Source organism: Lepidochelys olivacea (genome assembly GCF_965140295.1).
Source record: "Lepidochelys olivacea isolate rLepOli2 genome assembly, chromosome: 1".
In the NCBI taxonomy this organism is placed as follows: Eukaryota; Metazoa; Chordata; order Testudines; family Cheloniidae; genus Lepidochelys; species Lepidochelys olivacea.
In genome coordinates, this window is record NC_140411.1 from 261758723 (window position 1) to 261774262 (window position 15540).

Genomic DNA, 15540 nt, shown 5'->3' on the forward strand with positions numbered 1-15540 from the left:
ATTAAACTTGGTCGGTCTGGTTCCCAGTTGACAACCATCCATATAATAAAATCATCCTAATGTGGCATCTGTATTCAGTCTCAGCAGAAAGGCCAAGGACTCTCATGACCATAAAGATAAAATCTTACCACAAAATATGGTCCTACCTCATTAGCATTAAGGCATGTTGTGGTAATTTTGGAAAATTAACATTGCTGTTGCTTGCTATACTAAATCTATAAATGAATGACTTTGGTTTCTAGGGCTGTCAGTTTCATACCTTTCCCAAAGTACTAAATTCCCACTAAATCTCTTATTTTAAATTGAAATATTTTTAGTGTCTCAATGCTGCTTTAAAAAAAAAAATCCACTGCAGATCATTGGCTTCTTTCTGATTACTTATTCTAGTGTAGTAAAATTAAACTATTGAGTCTCTGTTAACAAGTAGCTTTGGCATGAGGTGTTAGTTTAATCATTGGTTTCAGAGTAACAGCCGTGTTAGTCTGTATTCGCAAAAAGAAAAGGAGTACTTGTGGCACCTTAGAGACTAACCAATTTATTTGAGCATGAGCTTTCGTGAGCTACAGCTCACTTCATCAGATGCATACCATGGAAACTGCAGCAGACTTTATATACACACAGAGAATATGAAACAATACCTCCTCCCACCCCACTGTCCTGCTGGTAATAGCTTATCTAAAGTGATCATCAAGTTGGGCCATTTCTAGGTTTCCACAAATCCAGGTTTTCTCACCCTCCACCCCCCCCCCCCCCACACACACACACAAATTCACTCTCCTGCTGGTGATAGCCCATCCAAAGTGACAACTCTCCACACAATGTGCATGACAATCAAGTTGGGCCATTTCCTGCACAAATCCAGGTTCTCTCACCCCCCCCACCCCCCTCCCAAAAACCACACACACAAACTCACTATCTCGCTGGCAATAGCTCATCCAAAGTGACCACTCTCCCCACAATGCGCATGATAATCAAGGTGGGCCACCCCCAGCACAAATCCAGGCCTTCTCACTTTTCCAGCAGGAAAGTGAGTTTGTGTGTGTATGGAGGTGGGGGTGGGGGTGAGAAGGCCTGGATTTGTGCTGGGGGTGGCCCACCTTGATTATCATGCGCATTGTGGGGAGAGTGGTCACTTTGGATGAGCTATTGCCAGCGAGATAGTGAGTTTGTGTGTGTGGTTTTTGGGAGGGGGGTGAGAGAACCTGGATTTGTGCAGGAAATGGCCCAACTTGATTGTCATGCACATTGTGTGGAGAGTTGTCACTTTGGATGGGCTATCACCAGCAGGAGAGTGAATTTGTGTGGGGGGGTGGAGGGCGAGAAAACCTGGATTTGTGGAAACCTGGAAATGGCCCAACTTGATGATCACTTTAGATAAGCTATTACCAGCAGGACAGTGGGGTGGGAGGAGGTAGGGAATCATAGAATCATAGAATATCAGAGTTGGAAGGGACCTCAGGAGATCATCTATCCAACCCCCTGCTCAAAGCAGGCACAATCCCCAATTTTTTTTTTTTGCCCCAGATCCCTAAACGGCCCCCTCAAGGATTGAACTCACAACCGTGGGTTTAGCAGGCCAATGCTCAAACCACTGAGCTATCCCCTCTCCTTATTGTTTCATATTCTCTGTGTGTGTATATAAAGTCTGCTGCAGTTTCCACGGTATGCATCCGATGAAGTGAGCTGTAGCTCACGAAAGCTCATGCTGAAATAAATTGGTTAGTCTCTAAGGTGCCACAAGTACTCCTTTTCTTTTTAGTTTAGTCATTGGAAGTAACCATGTGTACAGTAGATCTATTCTAGTTGAGCTACCTTGGGATCTCTACAAATGCTCTCTGGCCAGTTGTTGAGGGTGGTTAAGCTTAGTAACTAATGTGCTGCTGAGTGCTAAAGCACTGGTTCTCAACTAGGGGTACATCAACTCATCTAGATATTTGCTTAGTTTTACAACAGGCTACATAAAAAGCACTTGTGAAGTTCATACAAACTAAAATTTCATACAGACAATGACTTGTTTATATTGCTCTATAGAATATACACTGAAATGTAAGTACAATATTTATATTCCAATTGATTTATAATTATATGGTAAAAATGAGTCAGCAATTTTTCAGTAAGTGTGCTGTGACACTTTTTTGTATTTTTGTTTGATTTTATAAGCAAGTTGTTTTTAAGTGAGGTGAAACTTGGGGTATACAAGACAAATCAGACTCCTGAAAGGGGTACAGTAGTTTGGAAAGATTGAGAGCCCCTGCACTAGAGCCTTGTAGTGCTAACGAGCAGAAGGTTGCAAAGAAGTGACGCGTTTTTCAGTGTCTAAGGACTTTTTTGAATCAGAGCTGAGTGCAGATGTGTAACAGAGTGGCAGAATTGTTTGTCAGCAGGTGATACCTTTCAAAGGAAGAGGTTACTTACTCCTGACCTACTGGGGCAGGTATGGACACTAGATTGATTCCACCCTGGAGGAAAGGAAGAGAGCGGGAGTTAAGGTCTGAGATAGAGGGTCCAAGGCTCCTAAGAGAAGCCACATCACAGAATTCATATACTGTTTTGGAAATCTTTTTTTTTTTTCCTCTTAATGGGATTGCGGTCTTTGACTTTGAGAGGGTAGATTTGTGTTTGCTCCTGTGTAATGACTCATTTGAGAGCAGTTATTCTCATCAACACCGTACCCCACCTCCCCAGATAGAGCAATGATCTAGGGCCAGTTCAAACTACTAGCACCAGGAAACAGACAGGGAGCTTTCACACCAGGGACATTGTGGTAGGATAGCAGAAATCGCATTATGGGCCCTACCATTGCAAAGTAAGTCTTCATGATCCCTGTGGATTAGTTCTCTGGTCCCTCTGTTATACTATTCTTCACTTGCAACTTAGGGAGTAAGAAGTTTCTTCCCCCATCTCCCCTTCAAGGTTGATTAATTTTAACCTTGAGGAGAAGAGAATGAGTCTCACATTTCAGTAGGTGAAAGAAGGCTAGCTATCATTGTTCTTGGATTAACAGATAATTGTTGTTGACCAACCCATATTGGGCAAGCCTGCCAATTCCAGCAGTTGCTGCTAAAATAGCTGCATTTCCTCCTAAAAAGGCGTATTTTGCCACCTTGACCCTGAGAGTGTGTGTGTTGTGAGGAATCCTTCACTGGTTGAGGTTGCTAGGAGCCTCCTGCCTTGAAATAATTAAACAATTGTTAATTATGTAATTGAACGCATACATGGCTCTTTACTAACCATTAACTAACCAGTCTCTTCTCCCTGCACTACCCATGAGTCCCCATGTTGTTCCCACATTACAGATGATGAAATTGAGGCATTGTTGACTGTCAGAAGAATTGAGTTTGTGGGATTTCAGGAGGTGGATTTGTGAAGGATCCTGACCAGGTGGAGAAGCTCTGTTTTGTTTTAAAAGCCAGAGAATGGAAAACTTGAAAGCAATTTTACAGACAGATTGAAGTTAATAGACTTCTTTAAAAACAAAAAAAAACCTTTGAAGCACATAAGTTACAGTCAAAGCCCATTTGTGGAGTAAATGACTTAAGGTGAATACAACGTGGGATTGGGGCTGGATGCTGGCATGAAGATATAAAGGGAAAACAGGAAGGACCTTGGGACCAGGAGAGGAACCAAATATATGAAGTACATGGCTGTTCTTAACAGGCTGGCTTATCAGAGGGCCGTGGCTCCCAGTTACCTGGGAGCCTGGCTGAAAGGCATTCCTTAAGAGACAATGGTGAGTATCTAAGTTTCCTTGCTGGTACTGCACTAATTGGGGGAAGCATTTAGTGGTGGTCACTATCAAGGTCCTGACATGTAGACACTTTTGTATAGAAGACTACACAAGGTGAATGGAGTTTCCAGGGCCCAGAGTCACTAAGGTATTTAGACTCCTAACTTTGAAATTGGTGACAGCTAGGAGCCTAAATACCTTTGTGGATCTGGGCCTAAGTGAATATCTCCTTTAATTCTTTGGACATAGTTTGAGCACTTCAGCAGGCACCTTGGAAACTCTACATTCCACCCCATCAGCCTTAGTCACCAGCATTTTTCTGATCTAGGTGGAGCAGGTGGCTGTTCATCTCATGATTCTTCCTCCTATGTCCCCTTCCAATATCTGCTGTTCTGCCTGCTAGTCAGCCAGTGGGAAGAAGGGTTGCCTCAGACATCCATAAATCATGTTCCTCCCACAGGTGCTCCCACAAGAGACCAACAAAGGAGGATGACAGCACTGACAGGCTTGTCTGTGAGCATAGGGATCCTCCAGTAGCCTCCTTATGACCTAAAAATCTCCCTGCAGCGATTGATACCAAGGGTGGTCCAGAATTGTTCTCCTATCAGGTTTCTCAATTCTGTTGTTTCTTGCAAGGTGATGGGGATGGAATAAAAGGAGATGCCCCTCCACCTAGGTGAGGATGCTGATGCACCAAATCACCCCTCCACTTTAGACACATGGGAATAGGGTTGAAAAGACTTTGTAGAGGCAATTTACCAATACAAAGGTAGAATTATTAACATCCATGGGAACATTCAAGAGTCTGTAGCTTCCCTGCAGGAGGACTAAACAGATCAAAGTAAACATGAACCAATCAGTCAACTGAACTATAAGGCACTTGTTGGCTTTGCTTCAGGAGGTTTCATCTTCCATGCTTACTTCGGTATTGGCTCCCATTTTGCAGATAGCTACCAACAGGGGATGTCATGCAATAGCCTCCTTATCCCCTTTCAGTCTTGATTCCACCATCCTGAGACTGATGATCCAGAGATGCAAATGTATCCTATGTGTACACTTGATCTACTCCCCCATGACACCCTTCTCTTCTTCCAGGAGCATCCTTTAAGCATCTCTGCCCTTGGCTCCTACTCTTTCCACTGACTGGGCAGTGTTGAAACCTCAAGTGGAATGGATACTTGAGGAAGATACAACAAGTCCTCAGACAATGGCATTATTGTAGCATCTCATAAACAACAGCAAAAATGTTTTGTTGTGACCTCTTTTTCAGCCTTTACTCTTTCTCAGTTGTGTAGCTGATGATGTATTTTTGTGTTTGTATGTATAACTGACCGTGCTGTTGGCAGCCTTTTGTGTCCCTGGGGTTGGGCCCATTGGTTGATGACTCTTCTCCCCCAAAGGATGAAAACCACCTGCTGGGAACTTGAACACACTCCTTCTGTCTCTCCCCTCAGTAGCTCTATCTCCTTGTGCAGCTCTGAAAAATTGTAATGCGTTTGGTTGTCTTTTAATAAGTGTGTTATGGTGTCTTTTTCTGAGTGCTGCATCTTTGTGAGAGGTGTTTAGTTCTTCCTGAAGCACAGATAGAGCAGAAGTCCCTATTTGTGTGTGATCACTGTTAGAGCTTTTGAAAATTCCACATGAGTGCCCATGTGGGAGTGAGGAACAAAACGGAAGGACAGAGGTGTGGGAAAGGGCATGGACACTCGGGGACCCTGGTGGTCACTTTCTGAAAATGCTACATGTACCCAGAAGAGTCGTCAATCCTTTTTATACACCCAAACAATCATTTTCATCTGCACAGTCTTTTGAAAATGTTATCCTTCGCTTCTGTCTCAGCTGTCTCATTTATACAAGGGAGAAAATAATATATACAATCTCATGAGGGTGCTGTTAGAATTAGCCAATATTTTTATAGTGCTTTGAAGATGAAAAGTTCAATATAAATATTTATGGGTAAATGTAAGTGCTTTTTGTAAGTTTTGTTTTCTAAAAATCAGTGCCTAATGAAAATGGCTTAAGAAGATGAGACCGCTGAACTGTGAAGTTCCTGTGGTGAGTCATAAAGAGATCAAACATAATCTTTCTATAACTTCCTGTCCTCCAGATGTCCATCCTGTCCAGACACTTCCTGTCCCACTGACCTGATTCAAAGCCCTGTGTGGCAACATTCAGCATCTTCAGGGCAGATTGCATGTGATTTCACCCGCTCTCTAGAAGTCAGGAAGATTTTTTTTTAACATATGTATTCATTTTTTTGGTGAATCATGCAATACAAGAGAGATTTATGCCGTATCTAAACTTTATGCTCTTCCATGAACAATTTGTACCTTTTGAGATTTAAAATGAATCTCTACAAGAAAAACAAAATGCAGGTAGCCACCATGTCACATTTGCTGCCCTATACTCTGTCTCATACAATGTTAGAAACAAATTACAGGAATATTTGGCACCACTGAAAATAGCTAAAATATCTATGATCTGTACAAATCAATGCTACATGGTATAACTGGAATTTTGTTTAATGTTTTCTGGGATTATCCATTCATAGTAATTCTGCCTAAAGATATTAGTGATGCAAAATATTATGTGTATTGCTGTTCTGTTCATTCCATATTGGGCAGGTATGGCTACCATTTGCAAAAATATTTTGTGGTCTCAATCCACCACTGTTCTTGGATTCTTAGGCAGCAGTGGGGTCCTAAAGTGTTTTCCAGCTATGGTTCATTTAAGAAATTGCAATCTTTCTTCCTTACAGTTGGATTAAGGCATAGGCATTATAGGGCAGTGCCAAGGCCCCAGCTCTTGGAATCATCTGATGAACTCAGAATCTTAATTCCTTTTTTTTTTTTAAAGAAATTAAAATGTCAGTCCTTATGGTTGTGAAGAAAAGCTTGAAAACACAATCCAAGTGTAAGTAAAGTAGAGATGTCTGCATGAGCCTGCAGCTAGCCTGAAACAATAGCTAGGAGAGGTATGAGCTGTTCCATGTATCTCAAAGGAGACTGAGTGTTAACTACAAGATCCAGTGCTCTACAGGCCTCCTGCAAACACTGTGCCAGCAGAGGACCCCATGTGGCAGGAGGAGCACAGTAAGGAAACCTGTCTTGCCCATCGAGCAGATAACGCCTAGCTGTTGGGGTAAGAATACAAGCAGATGTTCTGCTCCCCCTGTTCCTTCATACAGACCTTGACACAATTATCAAAATCTTTGTCATCTCCAGTCTGGTCTACTGCAAAGCACATTATGTAAGACTTCCCTTGAAGACCATCTGGAAGCTATAGCTAAATCCAGAATGCAACTCTCTGCCTGCTTAAGGGGGTAAGTCCCAGGAAGCATATAACAAAAGGGCTGGATTCTGAGTGCAAGTTCACGAGAACATAAATCTTGAGGTTGCCCCAAAAACTCACGAGAAGTGTCAGGTGGTTGGTTTTTTTTTTTTTTTAAACCTGTTCATGTTTTGTAGTTATCTTCTAACTCCCCTCTGTTCCTCTGCCAATGTGTGTGTGGTAATTTCACGGTGATAAGTCGATCTTTAATGCACACCTCTCCCTGTCTGCTCAGGTGGAGACTCCACTTACCCTCTCCTCGCCCCTAAGACTGGGAAACTGCCATCTATTTCTTATTGCTGTCTGGGCCCGGCAGCAGCTTTTCTCTTCCTGGGAGCCAGTGGCATCACTTCCCCAACTCCCTAGCTCTGGGCCGTCTCATCTGCCTGTGCCCCAGCAGCACCGCTGCCCTGACTCCTTCCTCCCCTGCCTCCTGTTGCCCCAGGGCCCGTTCACTCTAACAACTCCAACTTGCAACTTCTGGTGCCTAAGTTCCTTTAAAGATATGGTCCTGGGTGCTCCTAGGAGAGGGCTCTCGCTGTGGAATTCAATTCCTCTAACTGGATGTCAGAGCATGGGTTCTTCAGCTTTCAGGGCCCGGTGAAGGAGCAGCCATTCAAATGGCAATGCTCATTTTGATGGAACCATGTAATCAGAAAGCAATGGCTGTGGTGATTCATTGAGTTATCCAGTTGGGATCTGTCTGGTATTAATGTTCTGGCACCCAGGTGCTAGAAAGGAAGGTGATTCAGACATTTCTCAAATAAACTAACCCGTTTTGGACACCACTTACATTTTCTTCACTCCCTCTTCTTGCCTTTTTTTGACCAAGTGAAAGTAATGTATATGCTGTGGTGAGATGTATTTTGCCTACCATTTCCTCATGAGTGACACCATGGAGTTGGATCGTGAGGCAGTTGGGGACTGGGCCACATGTGAATATGACATGGTGCCCCACGCAGGGTTAGCTAGTTGAAGAATGAGGAGTGATAAACACAGTGAGCTAGATTCTGTGTTACAACTTTTAGGAAGCAATGCACAGAAGATGCAGTCGAGAAAGGGGATGAAGATGTCTTTAAACCCTCTATGTGCCTCCTGGATTCTGCCTGCCCTGGGAGTTGATGGACTCCTAGCGTAATTTGGAACAGCCCTGGGGACTGCAGTAATTTATGGCACCCTCCCCACTACTGCATGTGGGCTGATCTGCAACCCAAAATAGCTCTAGTGCAAAGTACTCTGGGTACTCTTCCTCCATGCCTGGGAGGCCCACTCTCACCCTTGGCAGGCTTTTATTCTGGGGGCAGCAGGGAAAGGGGTAACATAGGACCACCTTCTCCCTGGAGCTGCTGCAGCTCCTTTACAGCCCTTATATATGCTGGAGTAGGGGCCAGAATCTGACCCGGTGACTCCATCTGTCACAGAGTGGAAAATGAGACACACTGCATGAGGTGACTGTACAGTAAGGGGTTTTTTAGACTACAGTGGTTTACTAAATTACCCTTTTTAACATCTGCAAAACCATGCAACAAGTTTGGTGACTTCTCAGTCTAGTTCCGGGGTGGCCAAACCATGGCTCATGAGCCGCATGTGGTTCTTTTATAGTTAAAGTGCGGCTCTTGGAGTCCTCCCCCGGCGTTCTCTGCCTACCAGCCTGTTTTGGGGGGCTCAGGGATTCTGCCCTGCAGTGGAGTGGTGGGGCTAGAAGTTTCTGCCTAGCAGGCAGGGCCAGGGGGGTCTTGTGGCTTCAACTCCGCAGGAGGTGCCTGCCGGGCCTTGGTGCTTCAGCAGGAGATGGGCTGAAGCCTTGTGCCCTGGCAGGCATGCCCCGTGGGGCTGAAGCCCCTTGACCCTGCAGGGCAAAAGCCCCTGAGCCCTGGCAGGTGCGCTCTGAACTTCTGAAGATTGTGTGCGGCTTGGAGGGTCAGGAAGTTTCTCCCCACCCCTTCCCAGGGGGAATTAATGGTAAAAGTGTATCCATGTAACTAAACTACAGCATAATCTTGCATTTTTGGAAAACTGTTGCTCTGAAGAGGCTCCAGCCTGGAATAGCATTATGTACTGAAGGCTGGGATTAAAGGGCCCAAACAGAATTGCATGGAGATAGCCCTTCCATTCCATTTTCAGGGGAACATTGCAGAGCTTGACAGAAGTAACAGCACAGAGCAACACTGTTTTTCCTCTAATGCTGTTCAAACAGCAAACAGAACAGAATGTTTTGAGTTGTGTCCTTTTTAGGGGCAGGAATGGAATATTGGTTTCATGACAGCTGGAAGTGGGCAATTCAGGGAGAGCAGAAGACAACTGAAGTGTAATGAGGGCAGCAGGACCCCGTTCAGGAAGAGAGAGGCAGGGACCGCCAGGGAGAGCAAATTAGGAGGAAGATGGCTAAAATGTCTGAGAGAACAGCACTCTAAGAGGAGGGAATGTGAAATGAAGCACTTGTCTCTAGCCAGCCCTATTGGTCTCTCACTTTTGTGAGCATCCTGGTCATACACACACACTTTGGTCCTATCTACAACCATGAAAACTGCCATCTTGAGTGGCTCGTTTACAACGTGCTTGTCTGTCAACGTGACTAAAAGGTGGCTCTGTAGTAGTGGAGATGAAGTATAACAACGTTGAATTTGAGTCCTTAATGATATCAAAGGTTTTGATAATTGTGTCGAGGTCTGTATGAAGGAACAGGGGGAGCAGAACATCTGCTTGTGTTCTTGATATGTGACCATGATATGTGACCATGTCTGGTTGGTTTTGTAGCGGCAGATGGGCTCTTTTTAACAAAGAAAAAGAAAACAAACAATTGTTCAGTAATTAATTTGGCCCTGGCACTAATTGTTGCCCTTTCAAAGCCTTAAATGGAAAATAAGTATCAACAGGTATTTCCAGACTCCGCCCCCCACCCTCTTTTATTTTTTTTAACTGGCTCAACCATAGTAGTGAGGATGCTAGCGGTGCTGGCCACTATACACTCAGCTCTGTCACGCAATCAAGGAAAATTGAGATGATTAATAATTCCAACATAAAACAATGGATTGTAGAGCTGCCTGACCAAGAGATGTTATGACATGTGCAGTCGCAAATTCACACACACTGTCTCTATACTTCAACTGCTCTAACAGTTTCAAAGGTGTCAAAAATCAATCTTTGTCACAATAAGAGATCTCTAGTCTTATTTGAATAAATGTCCCTTGCAAAACTTTTCTAAAAGTGGGGAGCTATGCACAGATTCCCAGCACTTCTGCAGCCAGGGGCTGGATGGGGGGTAGCCTGAAAAGCACCCACATGCCCTTTGCTTAGGATTGTGATCATGGTGGAAAGGAGTCGGTTTTGCTGGGGATGCCCTGAGTGGATTTTTGTTGTTGAATGAAGCTGCCTTTTGTGAGGAGCAGTCGTTTAAGTTCTTTGTACCAAAAGCTGGGATTTCTCCTGATGCTAGTAAACTTGTCACTAATGCCTACAGCCGGCTGAAATGTGTGGAATAGGCTTCGCTTTTCAGTGACACCTGTGTCCGCCCCAAATGTTTCTGGGTAGTTTGTAAGTTTCAGGAACAGCTGCCTCGCCCCCAAGAAAATCAGGACTGTAGTACAAAAATTGGGGAGAGGTAATCCCTCGCTAGATGGCTGCACATGCCGTGCTGCGGTGGCATACAGCTGTGCCACCGCAGCGTCTACTGAAGATGCCCTATGCTGACAGGAGAGCGATCTCCTGTCGGCATTAAAAAAAAAAAAAAAAAAACACCCCTGCAAGCAACATAAGCTCTCCCGCCAACGTAGCGCTGTGCACATTTAGCACTTATCCGTGTAACTCATGTTGTTTGGAGGGGTGGAATGCTCACACCCCTGAGCGACATAAGTTTTGCCGACATAGGTGGTAGTGTAGACATAGCCTTAGGGTGTTCTCATCAGGACAAGCCCAGTGGTACACAGAGGTCTCGGGAATCATCAAACCAAGAGAGATACTTTGCACCCCATTTGAGAATGTGAAACTACCCTCACTTGAAATGCTTCTTCCAGTGATGGCCCTTGAGACCTGGAGGACTTTTATAGTTAGTTTCCCACAAATGTGCTGGGCCAATCCTGTCTCTGATAGGTGCCTAGTTAGTACTGTCACATTTTTGTCTGTAACATCAAGTAACTTGCAGGCAGCGTTTTCTGTCACTTTAATTGTAGCAATGAAGAAAATCTAGGGTATGTCGTTTCAGGAACAATTTTTCTCAGGTAGTCACTGGCCTTAGTGTGAGGTGTGCTATAATCTCCCAGAAATGTTTGACTGTTCCTTGTTTTATTGCTGAAATGTACAATCTCTTTTCCTGTCAAATTCCAAAGGCACATGAGGTGAAATAGATGCAATTTTGGTTTACTATTTCCAGGCGAGTTTTCTTCTGTACATGCACAGACTAAAGGGCTAGCTTCCACTGAATATTTCTCCATTGGTATAAAGAACCAACAGCTTGTTTTATTAGAGGAGCAGGTCTTGGCAGCCACTAACATGCAATTAACCAGCTCCCTCTGAGAGTGTAATTGGAGCTTCAAGGAATGAGCTGGATTGGCTGAGACTGAAATCACCAGTGAGCCAATTGTCTGGGAGTGAAATTGCTTGTAAATGGATTGGCTGTGATGAAAAGTGGTAAATTGCACTACCCTCTTGTTTCTTCCTGCCTTTCAGAAAAAGCCACTGGGAAACAGAAGCACATCTGCTTCCCCCAGTGATCCATGTAAGCATGATATGCCTCTCACTGCATACACATGCAGCACTGGGAGGGAAGTGTGTGAACAAGGTGAGTTTACCAGACTTTACATAGAAAAAGAATGATGCAGGTTGACTGAACAGAGCTTTCTGATTCACTGGGTGCTGACTGCAACTTCTCCCACATACACACACCCTTCGTGATTACATAAAGAGAGGAGTGTCCATTTTCTTAAAGGGACACTCTCAAATAGCTTCCCTACATGTTGGTTTTGCAAATAAAAGGAAAGGCTTTGACAAAGCCTGGTATTAATAGGTTTGTTTCTTCTAGGATGTACTTTTAAATGTTGATCGTTTTATGTAAAAAAATCCACTACACTTTAGAAGACCCAAATCCAGAGTACGGTGCTAGTGACTGTAAATGCAAATATTTAGAAACAGAAAATGAAACGAATTAGATGTAATTGTCCAAGTTCAGTGAAGCCCAAAAAATAAACACAGCGTAAATTAATGGTAAAAAGTCAATTCGATTTTTTTTAAAAAAAAGAAAGGACTTTTGGTTTTTAATCTGCAGTGTTAATGTAGTTCAGGATGATATTCACAAATCATTTTTCTCTTGATCACATCTCTTTACATGTTTATTATAATTACGTGTTGCCATCTTTTATTATATTGCAAGCTTATATTGCTACACCATATGTTTTGTTAGTAGTTGCTATGTAAAAGAATTAATACCTTGGCCACAAAGACTTAACTCCTTGGTATGACATGTTGCATTCAGGTCTCACGTTCAACAGCCGTTAACTATAATAACAATTATATATAAAAAGCGTAGTTCTGCTCTGACATGAGACCTCTGGGGCTACATGTTTACTGTACCTCTGCTTCTGTCTCTCACATGTTCTGTTTACTCCCTACTAGCCCTGTAAATGCATCCTGGGCTTTGAGGCCAGAACTTTTGATAGAGCTCAGTGCCCATAATAAGGCCTAGATTTTCAAAAAGTTCAACACATAATGTGTCTTTTGAATGCTGAGAATGTTTGGAAAATGGCCCCCGGGAGTCAAACTGAGTTCTTTTCACCTCATCCAGTCTCCAGTAATAAGGGGACAATGTCACTTGTGCAACCTTATTCTCTTCAGTGGGTTTGCATGGCTGTAACAGACTGGCAGATAGAGAGCAATTCTGTTGATGAACTAGACTCCAGCTCACTCTTCCTAACTGTAGCCAGGGTTAACAAAAGTAAAAAACAATGAAATCTTAGGCCTTGTCTACACTACCAAGTTTTGTCACCAAAAACTGCCTTTTGTCGGCCAAACAGTGCGTGCATACACACTACGATGCAACTTTTGTCGGGAAAGATGCCCGGATTTGGCAAATAAATATATCCACCCTGATGAGAGACTTACGTCTTTTTCCTCTACATTTTTCTCCACAAAGTGCCAGTGTAGACCTAAGTTCCCTGTAAGTTGCGTGGCCGCGCAGCAGCCTATTAAGCGCCGCACAGGCGCTCAGGGCGATGGCGGGGGGGGGGGAGAGGCGCCTCTCTTCGCCGGTCCCAGCCCAGCCCGGCCAGTAGCGGGTTTATAATGGTGGTAGGCCCATGCTCAGTAGGGGCCCTACCTGCTTGGTGCTCCACTTCACTGGCTCCTCTCTTCTCCTCTCCGGCCCTTCCCCAGTGCTCCTCTAGGCCTTTGGGCCCAGGGCTTCTCCCCAAACCATCCCCCCACTCGCTCCTCTCAGCTGGCCAGCTGAGGGCTTCTATCTCCACCCGCACCCTCCATCACTGGCAGGCAGCAGCTGCCGGCTGCCTGCCAGTGACGGGGGATGGGGGGCAGAAAGGAGCCCCCTCCTGCTCCTCCAGGCTGCCAGTGACGGATGGTCCATCGCTTCAGGCTCCACAGGGGAGCCCAAAGCTGCGGATCATCACCAGTGGCCCAGACTGCGGACGGACCTGCCACGGCTGGGGGAGAGGAGCCCCTCCCCTGGCCACAACCCAGCCCGGCCTGGACCTGCAGCAGCTCGGGGAGAGGTGCCTCTCCCCCACAGCCCAGGTGCTGCTGGGGGCAGAGAGCAGGGGGGAGTTCTCTCTCCCTGCTGTAGCCCCAGGGCACCCTGCACGCCAAACCCCTCATCCCCGGTCCCACCCCACAGCCCGCACTCCCAGCTGGAGCACTCACCCCATCCCGCACCCCAACCCTCTGCCCTGGACCTCGACCCTCTCTTACACCCTGAACTGCTTGGCCCAACCCCGCCACATGAATTTTGTTATGTGCACCAATATGAAGGTGATGTGTGACACATCACCTCCATACTGGTGCACATAACAAAATTCATTCCACACATGCATGGGAAAAATTAGAAGGAACACTGCTGTAGACACTATGTTTGATTTCATCGCTTTAATTGGCCTCCAGTAGGTAGGCGGTGTCCCATAATGCCCATCATGATCGCTCTGGTCAGTGGTTTGAACGCCACTGCCCTGCAGCCAGGTAAATGATCATCTGCCCCTTCCCCTTAGAAGCCCCAGGAATTTTTGAAATTCCATTTGCTGCTGGCTCGGCTTGAAGAGCTCACATTGCATCTTCCCAGGTAACCATGGCGGCTTATTGCACCAAATGCTCTCCTGCTTGGACCACTGCAGAGCTGTTGGTTCTTCTTTGAGTGCTTGTTCAAGTCAATTCCAATCAGCTGTGTGCGTGCGCACGTGCACAGTAGCCAGAAGATTTTCCCCCTAGCAGCAACCGTAGGGTTGGCCTCTGTGCCCTTTGGAGTCGCACCTTCATGGCGCCCAATATGGAGCCCTACCGACCCCCCTCAGTTCCTTCTTACCACCAGTGATGGTAGCTGGAACTTACTCTTGCTCTTCTCTTGCTTCGGCAAGTGGATTAGCAGTGCTTTAGCTGTCCACTGTATATAGTTTAGTTTAGTAGTTCTTTATAAGTTTCAGTTATGGGGGGTTCCCCCCATTCCACCCCCATTTCTCCCCCTCATTCATTACTGGGGCATACTGTGATCCCCGGGCCTTAATACTTGCCAGATTTGAGCACAGTGCATGCCAAAAAGTGAACCCCACACCTCCTGCTTATGGTGCCTGGGTGAGGGTCACCAGAAAGACTGCTGCAAGATCTGTCGGGAATTCCAAATGAGAACCATTAAGGAGAGGGAGCAGCGTCTCAGAAATTCTCCTTATGGAGGCAGCTTTCTGATCTCAGTCAGACCCAGCCGGGGATCCTGCTCCAAGCACGTTGTCTTCGGCACGAAGTCTTTGAAGGATCCGGCGCCAAGGAAAGATGCTGGCAAGGAAGCTCGGCACAGGCATGGAGCCTCTCGGGGACATTCCAGCCTTTGGCACCGGTCCCAATCGCTGGCGCAGAAGAAAAAGAGGTCAGAGAGAGTCTGATCTCCCTCGGCAAGACCCAGGGAACAGCCACCAGTGGCACCTCAGTCGGGCCATGGCTCGGAGACTCTGAGTGGGGCCACGTTGACTCCTGCCCAAGCAAGTCTGGGCCCATCTCCCTCACCACACCCATCAGAGCATCTACTGCTCCCGTCCATCCCAGAGGCTTTCGAAGCAGCACAGGACCTATCAAGGATCACAGCGCCGTTCTCGCCGCCGATACAGAAGAGCGTCCCAGTTCCACAGGTTCCATCCCAGCACCCCATGCAGGTAAACGGGAAGCCGGCAATGATGGCACGCTGATCCCCATCGCCTTGGCCAGGGGGTGAAAGTAAGTTAAAGGACTTACTGGTACGCCAGAGTTCTGCGCAGGGGGCGTGGCCTCAAACAGAATAGGCG